The sequence below is a fragment of the Oncorhynchus kisutch genome, linkage group LG9 (assembly GCF_002021735.2).
Source record: "Oncorhynchus kisutch isolate 150728-3 linkage group LG9, Okis_V2, whole genome shotgun sequence".
NCBI lineage: Eukaryota > Metazoa > Chordata > Actinopteri > Salmoniformes > Salmonidae > Oncorhynchus > Oncorhynchus kisutch.
In genome coordinates, this window is record NC_034182.2 from 36,382,320 (window position 1) to 36,398,498 (window position 16,179).

Here is a 16,179-nt window from a genome sequence, read left to right on the forward strand (position 1 = left end):
CCCTTTGGGCACGTGCCTGACTGACACAAGATGCCTGGTTGGCTGGCCATACGGGCATGGAACCAATGACAGACGGTCAATCTGTCTCAAATGGGAAAATACTCAGCTATTTTGTTATGTGTGTACTCCACCGTATACATACACATGCATTGATGTGTATGTGATATAGCAGCGTTATGCAGTGGGATTCTGTAACAGATGTCTTGACACCTTCTGCCTATGTCCTCCCTCTCTGATATGTAGTGACACATTGGGACTCCAAACAACAGTCTCAGCAAATAGAAAAGCATCTTCCCAGCAGTGTCTGCCACGCTGGTATCTTTAGAGGGGCAGCTATATGGACATACTAGAAATGGACAGTTGGTGTGGACACTCAGTAAGATCACAATGGGATGACGCTCGGCTTTGAAAGCTATTCTGTTTTGGATGGATAGGCGACACCTACGCAGCCGCTGACACGCGCACACACACACACACACACACACACACACACACACACACACACACACACACACACACACACACACACACACACACACACACACAATGAAAGTGTATCCAGGCTGGGTGTGATGTAATGGTTGGCTAGCTCTAGCAGTCACAGTGACGCTCTTCATTTCTCCTGTAAACAAACCCTGCTGTCTGTCCGTCAGTCATGTGTGAGGTAACAGACAAGCCTGCATCCCTCCTCCCTATTGGTCACTTTTGGCTTCCTTCCCAGAGTGCATCACTAAAGTTTTAAATGTCCTCGTCTTAACATCCTCTCCTTCTGCAGGTATGGAGGGAGAGCATAAGGGAGAGCATAAGGGAGAGCATAAGGGAGAGCATAAGGGAGAGCATAAGGGAGAGCATAAGGGAGAGCATAAGGGAGAGCATAAGGGAGAGCATAAGGGAGAGCATAAGGGAAAGCATAAGGGAGAGCATAAGGGAGAGCATAAGGGAGAGCATAAGGGAGAGCATAAGGGAGAGCATTCTGTTGGACTCTTACTGAGGCTGTGCTTTCATCTGTCCTGTTCTTTCATCAGAGGAGATGAACGAAAGCGGCACCTCCAACTAAGGTGCCTGAGTTAGGAGCCAACTGAAGTAGAGAGGAGATTCAGATTCTTGGAGGACAATTGAAGTAAATAAAAAAAGATTCTCTATTGTTTGAAGTAGATGAGGAGAGGAAGCCACTTTCAGCATTCAGATACAGGCTCGAGTCTCGGAGGTTACACACTCTGTTACATCTAAATATTCTGCCAGTCCTTTCCCATCTAAAACCTGACACCCGCTTCCATGTTCCTTTTAAATTGACTGTTTTCGTCCTAGAGGCTGAAGGAAACATGACGTGTACTTAATGATGTACACTTAAAACCGTTACGCAGTCATATTCTTTAGGTGTTAAACCTAAGGTTATTCTGAATGTTTATTCTGGGTTTTGTGGTTCAGGTATACACAAAAAGTTAGCACAAACATAGCCCCCCCCCCCTCTCTCTCCTCCCTCTCTCTCTCTCTGTCTCTCTCTGTCTCTCTCTCTCTGTCTCTCTCTGTCTCTCTCTCTCTGTCTCGCTCTCTCTGTCTCGCTCTCTCTCTCTCTGTGTCTCTCTCTCTCTCTCTTTCTCTCTCTTTCTCTCTCTTTCTCTCTCTCTCTGTCTCTTTCTCTCTCTGTCTCTCTCTCTGTCTCTCTGTCTCTCTCTCTCTCTGTCTCTCTCTGTCTCTCTCTCTCTCTCTCTGTCTCTCTCTCTCTCCCTCTCTCTCTTGTAAGCAGTAATCAAAAGTAGGTGTGTGCCCCCCCCACACACACACCAATACCATCTCAAGGTCTGTGCTTTTATTTTATGCTGCGTCATGGTGTCTGCTGCATCATGGTGTCTGGGTCATGGTGTCTGCGTCATGGTGTCTGCATAATGGTGTCTGCATCATGGTGTCTGCTGCATCATGGTGTCTGCTGCATCATGGTGTCTGCTGCGTCATGGTGTCTGCTGCGTCATGGTGTCTGCTGTGTCATGGTGTCTGCTGTGTCATGGTGTCTGCTGCGTCATGGTGTCTGCTGAGTCATGGTGTCTGCACCATGGTGTCTGCTGTGTCATGGTGTCTGATGTGTCATGGTGTCTGCTGCGTCATGGTGTCTGCTGAGTCATGCTGTCTGCTGCGTCATGGTGTCTGCTGTGTCATGGTGTATGCGTCATGGTGTCTGCTGCGTCATGGTGTCTGCGCCATGGTGTCTGCTGCGTCATGGTGTCTGCTGCGTCATGCTGTCTGTGTAATGGTGTCTGCTGCGTCATGGTGTCTGTGTCATGGTGTCTGCGTCATGCTGTCTGCGTCATGGTGTATGCGTCAAGCTGTCTGCGTCATGGTGTCTGCGTCATGGTGTCTGCGTCATGGTGTCTGAGTCATGCTGTCTGCGTCATGCTGTCTGCGTCATGCTGTCTGTGTCATGCTGTCTGCGTCATGGTGTATGCGTCATGGTGTCTGCGTCATGGTGTCTGCTGCGTCATGGTGTCTGCTGCGTCATGGTGTCTGTGTCATGCTGTCTGTGTCATGGTGTCTGCGTCATGGTGTCTGCGTCATGCTTTCTGCGTCATGGTGTCTGCGTCATGCTGTGTGATCAGGTCACATGGTTCATTTTATTACCCACGCCAAGACGGGCATCACTTCTCCTCTTCTCTCATCCTCCGTTCCTCTTCTGACCTTTGCCTTTGTCCGGTGCCACACGGTTATAACCTCTGCCTTACATTCAACTGACTTCATACACACTGTTATAACCTCTGCCTTACATTCAACTGACTTCATACACACTGTTATAACCTCTGCCTTACATTCAACTGACTTCATACACACGGTTATAACCTCTGCCTTACATTCAACTGACTTCATACACACTGTTATAACCTCTGCCTTACATTCAACTGACTTCATACAGACTGTTATAACCTCTGCCTTACATTCAACTGACTTCATACACACGGTTATAACCTCTGCCTTACATTCAACTGACTTCATACACACTGTTATAACCTCTGCCTTACATTCAACTGACTTCATACAGACTGTTATAACCTCTGCCTTACATTCAACTGACTTCATACACACTGTTATAACCTCTGCCTTACATTCAACTGACTTCATACACACTGTTATAACCTCTGCCTTACATTCAACTGACTTCATACACACGGTTATAACCTCTGCCTTACATTCAACTGACTTCATACACACTGTTATAACCTCTGCCTTACATTCAACTGACTTCATACAGACTGTTATAACCTCTGCCTTACATTCAACTGACTTCATACACACGGTTATAACCTCTGCCTTACATTCAACTGACTTCATACACACGGTTATAACCTCTGCCTTACATTCAACTGACTTCATACACACTGTTATAACCTCTGCCTTACATTCAACTGACTTCATACACACTGTTATAACCTCTACCTTACATTCAACTGACTTCATACACACTGTTATAACCTCTGCCTTACATTCAACTGACTTCATACAGACTGTTATAACCTCTGCCTTACATTCAACTGACTTCATACAGACTGTTATAACCTCTGCCTTACATTCAACTGACTTCATACACACTGTTATAACCTCTACCTTACATTCAACTGACTTCATACACACTGTTATAACCTCTGCCTTACATTCAACTGACTTCATACAGACTGTTATAACCTCTGCCTTACATTCAACTGACTTCATACACACTGTTATAACCTCTGCCTTACATTCAACTGACTTCATACAGACTGTTATAACCTCTACCTTACATTCAACTGACTTCATACACACTGTTATAACCTCTGCCTTACATTCAACTGACTTCATACACACTTCAGAATGTCATGGCTGCACAATTTGCCACTGAAGTGAAATTGCTAAGTAATGGTGTCATGTATTAGTAAAACAGTCTATAGGCTGACACATAGTCTATAGACTGACACATAGTCTATAGGCTGACACATAGTCTATAGGCTGACACATAGTCTATAGGCTGACACATAGTCTATAGGCTGACATATAGTCTATAGGCTGACACAGCTAATAGGCTGACACATATCTTATAGGCTGACACATAGTCTATAGGCTGACACATAGTCTATAGGCTGACACATAGTCTATAGGCTGACACAGCTAATAGGCTGACACATAGCTTATAGGCTGACAAATAGTCTATAGGCTGACACATAGTCTATAGGCTGACACAGCTAATAGGCTGACACATAGCTTATAGGCTGACACATAGCTAATAGGCTGACACATAGTTTATAGGCTGACACATAGTCTATAGGCTGACACATAGCTTATAGGCTCACACATAGTCTATAGACTGACAGATAGTTTATAGGCTGACACATAGTCTATATACTGACACATAGCTAATAGGCTGACACATAGCTAATAGGCTGACACATAGTCTATAGACTGACACATAGTCTATAGGCTGACACATAGTCTATAGACTGACACATAGCCTATAGGCTGACACAGCTAATAGGCTGACACATAGCTTATAGGCTGACACATAGCTAATAGGCTGACACATAGCTTATAGGCTGACACATAATCTATAGGCTGACACATAGTCTATAGGCTGACACATAGTCTATAGACTGACACATAGCTTATAGGCTGACACATAGTCTATAGGCTGAGTCCCTTTCAACGTTGCACTGCTCTGAACCCACTGTGCCGAAGCGTTGATATCTCTGTCACACTTTACTGTCGTAAGCCTACTCATACAGTGTTGATTCTGTCACGTCTCAGATGTAAACCCCCATTTAAAGAGGTTCCTATTTGAGTGTCGTCCTCAAGTACTGAGCCTGCAGCTGTCCTAATCAGTTATATTAACCCTGTTACATGCTCAGTCATGAGAGGGAGTGAGGAAGGAAGGGAGGGAGCTAGAACAATTCAAACCACTGTTCAGAACTAATACTATACCAAATGTTTTAGGGTCCAAACACAGGTCGGCTACATAGCTCCACATCCGTAGAATACAGGTATCTTTATCTACACAATAAGCAAGATACGAGAAGGCTACGGCTATGTTACCCTGATGAAGACAGGTTGGTTATTAGACTGTTACCCTGATGAAGACAGCTTGGTTATTAGACTGTTACCCTGATGAAGACAGGTTGGTTATTAGACTGTTACCCTGATGAAGACAGCTTGGTTATTAGACTGTTACCCTGATGAAGACAGCTTGGTTATTAGACTGTTACCCTGATGAAGACAGGTTGGTTATTAGACTGTTACCCTGATGAAGACATCTTGGTTATTAGACTGTTACCCTGATGAAGGCAGCTTGGTTATTAGACTATGTTACCCTGATGAAGACAGGTTGGTTATTAGACTGTTACCCTGATGAAGACAGCTTGGTTATTAGACTATGTTACCCTGATGAAGACAGGTTGGTTATTAGACTGTTACCCTGATGAAGACAGCTTGGTTATTAGACTGTTACCCTGATGAAGACAGCTTGGTTATTAGACTATGTTACCCTGATGAAGACAGGTTGGTTATTAGACTGTTACCCTGGTGAAGACAGCTTGGTTATTAGACTGTTACCCTGATGAAGACAGCTTGGTTATTAGACTGTTACCCCGATGAAGACAGCTTGGTTATTAGACTGTTACCCTGATGAAGACAGCTTGGTTATTAGACTGTTACCCTGATGAAGACAGCTTGGTTATTAGACTGTTACCCTGATGAAGACAGCTTGGTTATTAGACTATGTTACCCTGATGAAGACAGCTTGGTTATTAGACTGTTACCCTGATGAAGACAGGTTGGTTATTAGACTGTTACCCTGATGAAGGCAGCTTGGTTATTAGACTGTTACCCTGATGAAGACAGCTTGGTTATTAGACTGTTACCCTGATGAAGACAGCTTGGTTATTAGACTGTTACCCTGATGAAGACAGCTGATGAAAACAGCATGGTTATTACATTATTACATCTGGGCTCCTAGAGTGAGGCTCTCCTGTTCTTCTTCAAGCCATGTTACCTGCATTGGCAAATATCTTCAATCTCTAACATTAACAGGACTACAATGAAGAAAAATTACAAGTGATTGACGTTGAAATATGTCTTAATGAATAGCGAGGCAAGCTCACAAAATTGTACATTCAGTTTACACCCACTGGGTTTCACAAGATGACAGCCTGGTTTGCTGGTTTGCTCAGGAGTCCCTAAAACATGAAACAACATGAATTATAATTCATACAAATGTAAAATGCTGTATAGCAAGCTAAATGTATAGCGAGTTGGCTAATGGGCTGTGAGATTATTTAAGATGCTCTTTAAAGAGGTAGGGTTTCATATGTTTTCGGAAGATGGGCAGGGACTCTGATGTCCTAGATTCACGGGGAAGCTGGTTCCACCATTGGGATGCCAGGACAGAGAAGAGCTTGGACTGGGCTGAGTGGCAGTTACCCTCCCATAGGGGTGGGAGGGCCAAGAGACCAGAGGTGGTAGAACGGAGTACTTGGGTTGGGGTGTAGTGTTTGAGCATGTCCCGAAGGTAGGGAGGTCAGTTCCTCTGAAGTACCATGGTCTTGTAGTGGATACGAGCTTCGACTGGAAGCCAGTGGAGTGTGTGGAGGAGCGGGCTGACATTGGAGAACTTGACATGGTGAGGGAGAGAGAGACAGTGAGATGGAATGGCACTTATAAGTCAATGGCTTCGGGGCATCAACATTTGATGTCCTTCCAAATTGTAATTTGACACGTGAAATTTTTTTCTTCTTCTAGAAACACCTGCTGGATGTTGCAGCAACCCATGACTTTCTGTTAATGTCAAAGTTTATCTTCCATGTGCAGGGTGGGAATAAAAAGGTCTGAAACAAAACTAATATTGAGAAATATTGGATTTAGAAGAATGTGTATGAGACTCTTTCCTAGAGAACCTATCCTCTTAGCGATCTCTTTCACATTGTCTCTCACTCTTGCTTTGTCTATGGTGATTCAGTATGACCTACCTTTAAAAGGAATTCGTTCTCGGGTTCATTTCCATGCAAGGTCAGAGACCAAAGCTCTCTGTGGTATTTGACCTTGAGGTTATAGGTCATAGGTCAAATGCATGTCAGATTTTTAAATGTTTTATTTCACCTTTATTTAACCAGGTAGGCTAGTTGAGAACACCTTTATTTAACCAGGTGGGCTAGTTGAGAACACCTTTATTTAACCAGGTAGGCTAGTTGAGAACACCTTTATTTAACCAGGTAGGCCAGTTGAGAACACCTTTATTTAGCCAGGTAGGCTAGTTGAGAACACCTTTATTTAACCAGGTAGGCTAGTTGAGAACACCTTTATTTAACCAGGTAGGCTAGTTGAGAACACCTTTATTTAACCAGGTAGGCTAGTTGAGAACACCTTTATTTAACCAGGTAGGCCAGTTGAGAACACCTTTATTTAACCAGGTAGGCCAGTTGAGAACACCTTTATTTAACCAGGTAGGCCAGTTGAGAACAACTTTATTTAACCAGGTAGGCTAGTTGAGAACACCTTTATTTAACCAGGTAGGCCAGTTGAGAACACCTTTATTTAACCAGGTAGGCTAGTTGAGAACACCTTTATTTAACCAGGTAGGCCAGTTGAGAACACCTTTATTTAACCAGGTAGGCTAGTTGAGAACACCTTTATTTAACCAGGTAGGCTAGTTGAGAACACCTTTATTTAACCAGGTGGGCTAGTTGAGAACACCTTTATTTAACCAGGTGGGCTAGTTGAGAACACCTTTATTTAACCAGGTAGGCTAGTTGAGAACACCTTTATTTAACCAGGTAGGCTAGTTGAGAACACCTTTATTTAACCAGGTAGGCTAGTTGAGAACACCTTTATTTAACCAGGTAGGCTAGTTGAGAACACCTTTATTTAACCAGGTAGGCTAGTTGAGAACACCTTTATTTAACCAGGTAGGCTAGTTGAGAACACCTTTATTTAACCAGGTAGGCTAGTTGAGAACACCTTTATTTAACCAGGTAGGCTAGTTGAGAACACCTTTATTTAACCAGGTAGGCTAGTTGAGAACACCTTTATTTAACCAGGTAGGCCAGTTGAGAACACCTTTATTTAACCAGGTAGGCTAGTTGAGAACACCTTTATTTAACCAGGTAGGCCAGTTGAGAACACCTTTATTTAACCAGGTAGGCCAGTTGAGAACACCTTTATTTAACCAGGTAGGCTAGTTGAGAACACCTTTATTTAACCAGGTAGGCTAGTTGAGAACACCTTTATTTAACCAGGTAGGCCAGTTGAGAACACCTTTATTTAACCAGGTAGGCCAGTTGAGAACACCTTTATTTAACCAGGTAGGCTAGTTGAGAACACCTTTATTTAACCAGGTAGGCTAGTTGAGAACACCTTTATTTAACCAGGTAGGCTAGTTGAGAACACCTTTATTTAACCAGGTAGGCTAGTTGAGAACACCTTTATTTAACCAGGTAGGCTAGTTGAGAACACCTTTATTTAACCAGGTAGGCTAGTTGAGAACACCTTTATTTAACCAGGTAGGCTAGTTGAGAACAAGTTCTCATTTGCAACTGCGACCTGGCCAAGATAAAGCAAAGCAATTCGACACAGAGTCACACATGGAATAAACAAAACATACAGTCAATAATACAGTAGAAAAAATAAAACCAAAAAAGTCTACATGCAATGAGTTCAAATGAGGTAAGATATGGGAGTTAAGGCAATAAATAGGCCATGGTGGCGAAGTAATTACAATATAGCAATTAAACACTGGAATGGTAGATGTGCAGAAGATTAAAGTGCAAGTAGAGATACTGGGGTGCAAAGGAGCCAGATAAATACAGCATGGGGATGAGGTGGTAGATACAGTGGGGAGAACAAGTATTTGATACACTGCCTATTTTGCAGGTTTTCCTACTTACAAAGCATGTAGAGGTCTGTAATTTTTATCATAGGTACACTTCAACTGTGAGAGATGGAATCTAAAACAAAAATCCAGAAAATCACATTGTATGATTTTTAAGTAATTAATTTGGCCAAGATCTTTTGAAGACCTTAGAAAGACAGGGTAGGATAGATATTGGTCTGTAGCAGTTTGGGTCTAGAGTGTCACCCCCTTTGAAGAGGGGGATGACCAGCTTTCCAATGTTTGGGAATCTCAGACGATACGAAAGAGAGGTTGAACAGGCTAATAATAGGGGTTGCAAAAATGTTGCAATTTCGGCAGATCATTTTAGAAAGAGAGGGTCCAGATTGTCTAGCCCAGCTGATTTGTAGGGTCCAGATTTTGCAGCTCTTTCAGAACATCAGCTATCTGGATTTGGGTGAAAGAGAAATGGTGGGGGCTTTGGCGGGTTGCTTTGGAGGGTGCCGGGCAATTGGCCGGGGTAGGGGTAGCCAGGTGGAAAGCATGGCCAGCCGTAGAGAAATGCTTATTGAAATTCTCAATTATAGTGGATTTATCGGTGGTGACAGTGTTTCTGTCACAACCTGACCTTAGAGAGCCTTTTTATTTCTCTATTTGGTTAGGTCAGGGTGTGATTTGGGTGGGCATTCTAGTTTTCTATTTCTTTGTTGGCCGGGTATGATTCCCAATCAGAGGCAGCTGTCTATCATTGTGTCTGGGCAGCCTGTTTTCCACCCTATGTTGTGGGATCTTGTCTTTGTATAGTTGCTGTTTAGCACTACAGAGCTTTACATTCGTTTATATTTAGTTGTTTTTTGGTGTTCATTTAATAAAGTACGATGAACACTTTCTACGCTGCGCTTTGGTCTCGTTCAATTGACGACGGACGTAACAGTTTCCTAGCCTCAGATCAGTGGGCAGCTGGGAGGAGGTGCTCTTATTCTCCATGGACTTTACAGTGTCCCATAACTTTTTTGAGTTTGTACTACAGGATGCAAATTTCTGTTTGAAAAAGCTAGCCTTAGCTTTCCTAGAGGGTGGTCTATAGCAAGCGGCAACAGTGAGAGACTTGTTTCTAGAAAGGTGCATTTTTAGAAATAGATGCTCAATGCTCGAATTGTTTGGGTACAGACCTGGATAGTAAGACAGAACTCTGCAGGCTATCTTTGCAGTAGATTGCACCACCCCCTTTGGCAGTTCTATCTTGGAGGAAAATATTATAGTTAGGGATGGAGATTTCAGAGTTTTTGGTGGTTTTCCTAAGCCAGGATTCAGACACGGCTAAGACATCCGGGTTGGCAGAGTGTGTTAAAGAAGTGAGTAAAACAAATTTAGGGAGTAGGCTTCTAATGTTAACATGCATGAAACCAAGGCTTTTACGGTTACAGAAGTAAACAAATGATAGCACCTGGGGAGTGGGAGTGGAGCTAGGCACTGCAGGACCTGGATTAACCTCAACATCACCAGAGGAACAGAGGAGGAGTAGGATAAGGGTACGGCTAAAGGCTACACGAACTGGCCGTCTTGCACGTTCGGAAACAGAGAGTAAAAGGAGCAGGTTTCTGGGAACGATAGCATAGATTCAAGGCATAGTGTACAGACAAAGGTAAGGTAGGATGTGAGTACATTGGAGGTAAACCTAGGCATTGAGTAATGAAGAGATAGATATAGTCTCTAGAGACGTTTTAACCAGGTGATGTCATCGCATATGTAGGAGGTGGAACAGCATGGTTGGTTAAGGCATATTGAGCAGGGCTAGAGGCTCTACAGAGAAAGAAGACGGTAATCACTAACCAGAACAGTAATGGATGAGGCATATTGATATTAGAGAGAGGAATGCGTAGCCAAGTGAACATAAGCGTCCAGTGAGTGGTTGGGCTGGTTGGGGACACGGCGATTCAGACAGTTAGCAGGCTGGTGCTAACAAGCTACCAGTTAGTAGGCCGGGGCTAACAAGCTAGCAGTTAGCAGACCGGGGCTAGCAAGCTAGCAGTTAGCAGACCGGGGCAAGCAAGTTAGCAGACCGGGGCAAGCAAGCTAGCAGTTAGCAGACCGGGGCTAGCAAGTTAGCAGAAGGGCCTTTGGGGATGTCGCGATGGAGGTAAGTCTGTTTTTTACTCTTCGTGCGGTGACGTCGATAAACCAGTTGTGGATTAGTAGGGTTCCAAGTAGCTCTAGGCAGCTAGCAGGTCGCGGTTAGCAGAATGGGCCTTCAGCGGACGTTGTGCCTGAAGGGCCTGTTGGAATCCTCGGGCAGATTATGTCGATATTCCAGTCGTAGAGCATCGGCGGGGTTCCGTGCCCCGTACCGGCAGTAGAAGGGGTCCGGATATATGTAGCCCAGGAGTGGTCTTCGGTGGTAGCTTCAGGCTAATTGGTGCTTGCTCCGGGATGGAAACGCTAGCCAGGAGTAGTCACCCGGGATTGCGGTTAGCTAGTTGTGAAGATCCAGATGAAAATGTTCAGAGGTTGCGATAGGAATCCGGTGATATGGAAAGAAAAAAAATAGGTCCGTTATGCTCTGGTTTGAGTTACGTTGTACGAACTGGGGAGAGCTTTCCGAGCTAAAGTTTAGCTGATGACCGCTAGCAGTGGTTTGCTGACTGATAGCTGGTAGGTAGTTAGCCAGCTAGCTTCAGTTGAGGGATTCCAGATCTGAAGTAAATAGAAATATTTTAGAAAGAAAAAACTGATCCACGCCACATTGGGTGAGGCGGGTTGCAGGAGAGTATTTAGAAGTTGAGATTTAGGATTATTTTTTTTTTAGATATGCGAAGAACAATATATAAAAAGATATATAAGGGACACGACAGGACAAAGACAAAGACGTCTGACTGCTACGCCATCTTGGATTCTCTTGAGTGCCAGGCATGACAGCACAGGTGTATCTGTGAGCCTGCATTGCTCTTGTGACAACCTTTCTGGAATCCGCCAAAGGGGAGGTTGTAAGACAGAGTCACCTCACATAACCTGAGTTGTAGTTTTTACATTATACATTTTCCATTTTAAATCTGATTGTGAAATCTTCCCGAGTGGTGCAGTGGCCTAAGGCTCTGCATCGCAGTGCTAGCTGTGCCAATAGAGTTTCTGGGTTCGAGTCCAGGCTCTGTCGCAGCCGGCCGCGACCGGGAGACCCATGGGGCGGCGCACAATTGGCCCAGTGTCATCCGGGTTAGGGGAGGGCTTGTCCTTGTCCCATCGCGCACTAGTGACTCCTGTGGCGGGCCGGTTGTAATGCACACTAACACGGTCGCCAGGTGTACGGTGTTTCCTCCGACATATTAGTGCGACTAGCTTCCGGGTTAAGCGGGCATTGTGTCAAGAAGCAGTGTGGCTTGGTTGGGTTGTGTTTCAGGGGGACGCATGTCTCTCGTCCAAATCCTGAGTCCAAACGGGAGTTGCAGCGATGAGACAGGACTGTAACTACCAATTGGATACCACAAAATTGGGGAGGAAAGAAATGGGTAAATATATAAAAATAATAATAAATAAATACACCTGATTGTGATCATTTGTGTTGATCTGCATGATATCACAAGCATCCTCAGCTTCAGCAACTCTCTCTCTCTCTGCCATTTTGGCATTCTGCCACTTGTCTCTATCCTAGCTGCTGCACATGCCAGCTTTTCTGGACATTTCTGGCTCCGGCTGGATCCGGCTGGCTCCCTGATGTCAATATCCTTGTTAGAATAAATCATTCCTAAATGAAGAGAATCTAAATCCTCTTTGAGGTTTGCGATAGCCAACATCCCAAGGTCGAATGTGTTGTCCACCAGAAAACACCCCTGCGGTGGTAGTAACCCGAGCATTCTAATCTCCCACCCCCGCCAGCCCCGCAGATGGACCCTGCCTGGAATGTTGCAGAGCACCATGGAATCCCCGTGGGTTAAGGGAACAGGCTATTTTTAGGCGGGGGAGCATGAGTCCTGGAAGAGGAATCCAAGATGGCCGCCCATCTGGACCACACTGACTGCTGACATACTATCGACTAACCTAAGAAAAAATGCCTGCCTGTGTGTGTATGTGTGTGTGTGTGGGGGGGGGGGACCTAGATGGCAGGGCCCCATGGTCTTTAGTGGTTCATAGCTCAGATTGTTCTCTGGCTGTGGGAGAGCGGCACTGTGGGTTTGTGTCGGTCAGCGACGGAGCAGAGTGAGAGCAAGGTGATTGATGAGCAGGTCATCTGTGGCCCAGGCCTACACTGCCTGAACATCCATTCGCTGGGCTCTGGAGAAAGAGAGGTAGAAAAAAAGGAGAGAGGTTGAGAGAGAGAGTTATGGGATGGGCACACAGAGTGGAGGCTCTTCATAGCACATTGTATTCTTTGTGTGTCAAGAGCACTCCTTCAGTGGTTGAGTTCTCTTCATAGTGTATCTGCTTTAGGCCTAAACTGCTACTGTACCCCTTACATGAGATGCTGCCCCCTATAGGAACATCTGGTTAACAAATCATCTTGGATCCCTCCATCACCCCAAGCCTTATTTATTGTCCTGACAGGAAGTGAACGACACAGAATCCCCTCAACAGGTGCGTGCCAGGAGCAGTGCATGCTGGTACGGCTGAGTGAGTGAGTGTGAGAGAGAGAGACAGACCCCCATTTCCTCCAATAGAATAGTCTCGGCTGGACCATGGCTGTGCCACATGGTTACAATCAACTCAGGCCCTTTTGAAGTGCCCCAGACCATTTTATAAGGACACATGACTTCACTTCCCCCAAATTCTTGGCCTTATTGGAAGCAGCAAACTCACATGCTGAACACTGGTAGCTTAAACTACACTAAGAAAGACTTCTGCTTCTCATTGACAAGCAGCGGGCTTCTAATGTGTCAGATTGTTAGAATATCGTCATAGAGATGAATATCTTCGATATTTGGATGATATTTTATGCCTGTTGTACTTTCATGAAAGAGATTGATTCCTCCATAAAAATGCAATTGATCTGGAAATCTGGATTTGAATATAAAGCAGATTTTAGGGTCACTCTGCTTGGCCATAACCTTATTCAAAGACAATGAATTTGGGAACATGAAATATGAGACACACCTCCAGCCTTGTAGGAGGAGAAAATCTCTGTTTTTTTTTTAATTCATGAGGACTTGTTTGTCTCTGTCACGTTCGTCCTAACGATGAGACCAAGGTGCAGCGTGATTAGAATACATTCTTATTAACAAAAAACACCAACATAAACAAATGACGCTATAAACAACTAGTGCTGACATGCAACTACACATAGACAATAACCTACCTACAAACTATCCAAGGCATATGGCTACCTAAATATGGTCCCCAATCAGAGACAACGATAAACGGCTGCCTCTGATTGAGAACCAACCATAGACATAAAAACACCTAGACTAGGGACAAACCCCATAAACATACAAAAACCCTAGACAGGACAATAACACCTATACCCCCCCCCCCCCCCCCCCCGTCACACCCTGACCTAACCAAAATAATAAAGAAAACAAAGATAACTCAGGTCAGGGCGTGACCGTCTCAGACTATCTCACACACTCACCTCTCCCTGTTTTTGAACCGCTCTTCCGCTTACTCTATAAAACATCATTTTTGTGTGTTTTTTACCTCACCAGATGCCCTTTAAACATTCCCAGAATCAGAATTCATTGCTCCACCTCCAAGTCTGGATCTTCCAGATATGACCGAGAGTCCCGCGACCTCCAGGGGTTAATAAATTGAATAAATTAATTGAAGGTGTCTTCAGTTGTCATTTACCATGTCCAGAGTTGGCTACCTACATCCCACAGACAGAGCACTACAGGTTGTACAGTGCCTAACATGCCTTTGGGTTGCGTCACAAATGGCACCCTAGTAGCACTACGCACTACTTTGGACCAGAGCCCTATGGGACCTGGTCAAAAGTAGTGCACCACATAGGGATTAGGGTGCCATATGGGACTAATGCTCCATCTAATTTGGGCCTAAGTGGATGCTAAACATGGACATTTCTCAAGTTCCCAACGGGAGTGTTGGCAGACGAAGAATGGAGAGGATAAACTCCAAAGTGAATGGATGAATGAATTAATGAATGAATGGATGGACACTGAAGCTGAAACTGGTTCTTGGGGAAACACTAGTGCATTTGCTCTGCCTAGCTGAATGCCATTGTTTTGTTTGTCTTTGAATCCATTTTGACAAACTCCCCTTCTTTTCAACTCCAATTATGGTAACCATGGTGTCCAAAACAGAACCGGTTCATCGAACACAGACGTGTTTGAGAGAGAGAGAGAGAGAGAGAGAGAGAGAGAGAGAGAGGGAGAGAGAGAGGGAGAGAGGGAGAGAGGGAGAGAGAGAGAGAGAGAGAGAGAGCTTCTCTTCAGCCTACTTCAGCTTGTGATATCATGCAGATCAACACAGATTTATTATGGAAAATGTATCATGTAAAAACTACAACTCATCAATTAGTCTTCCAGTGACAAACACAGACACCAACCTGATAACTTCCTCTAATTCAGGGTGTAGGACATCGGTTTACTTGTTTCAGCAGCTCTCCCTTCTCCAATTATTATGACACAAAACACTTATACTTATCCATGTACATCATCATCACCCCTTTAATACTGACAACAAATCAGACAAATAGTGCCGCTTTGTTTCCCTGCCTCTCTCTCTCTCTCTCTCTCTCTCTCTCTCTCTCTCTCTCTCTCTCTCTCTCTCTCTGTCAATTCAATTCAATTCAAGGGCTTTATTGGCATGGGAAACATGTGTTAACATTGCCAAAGCAAGTGAGGTAGACAACATACAAAGTGAATATATAAAGTGAAAAACAACAAAAATTAACAGTAAACATTACACATACAGAAGTTTCAAAACAGTAAAGACATTACAAATGTCATATTATATATATATACAGTGTTTTAACAATGTACAAATGGTTAAAGGACACAAGATAAAATAAATAAGCATAAATATGGGTTGTATTTACAATGGTGTTTGTTCTTCACTGGTTGCCCTTTTCTCGTGGCAACAGGTCACAAATCTTGCTGCTGTGATGGCACACTGTGGAATTTCACCCAGTAGATATGGGAGTTTTTCAAAATTGGATTTGTTTTCGAATTCTTTGTGGATCTGTGTAATCTGAGGGAAATATGTCTCTCTAATATAGTCATACATTGGGCAGGAGGTTAGGAAGTGCAGCTCAGTTTCCACCTCATTTTGTGGGCAGTGAGCACATAGCCTGTCTTCTCTTGAGAGGCATGTCTGCCTACGGCGGCCTTTCTCAATAGCAAGGCTATTGTACATAGTCAAAGCTTTCCTTAATTTTGGGTCAGTCACAGTGGTTCAGGTAT

At 44.1% G+C, this 16,179-nt stretch overlaps 1 protein-coding gene across 2 annotated transcripts in view; it reads left to right on the forward strand.

Moving 5' to 3' along the window:
• LOC109897121 (actin-binding LIM protein 2) overlaps nt 1-16,179 on the forward strand; it is a gene marked incomplete in the record, with an annotated part of 115,094 nt that overhangs the window by 32,942 nt on the left and 65,973 nt on the right.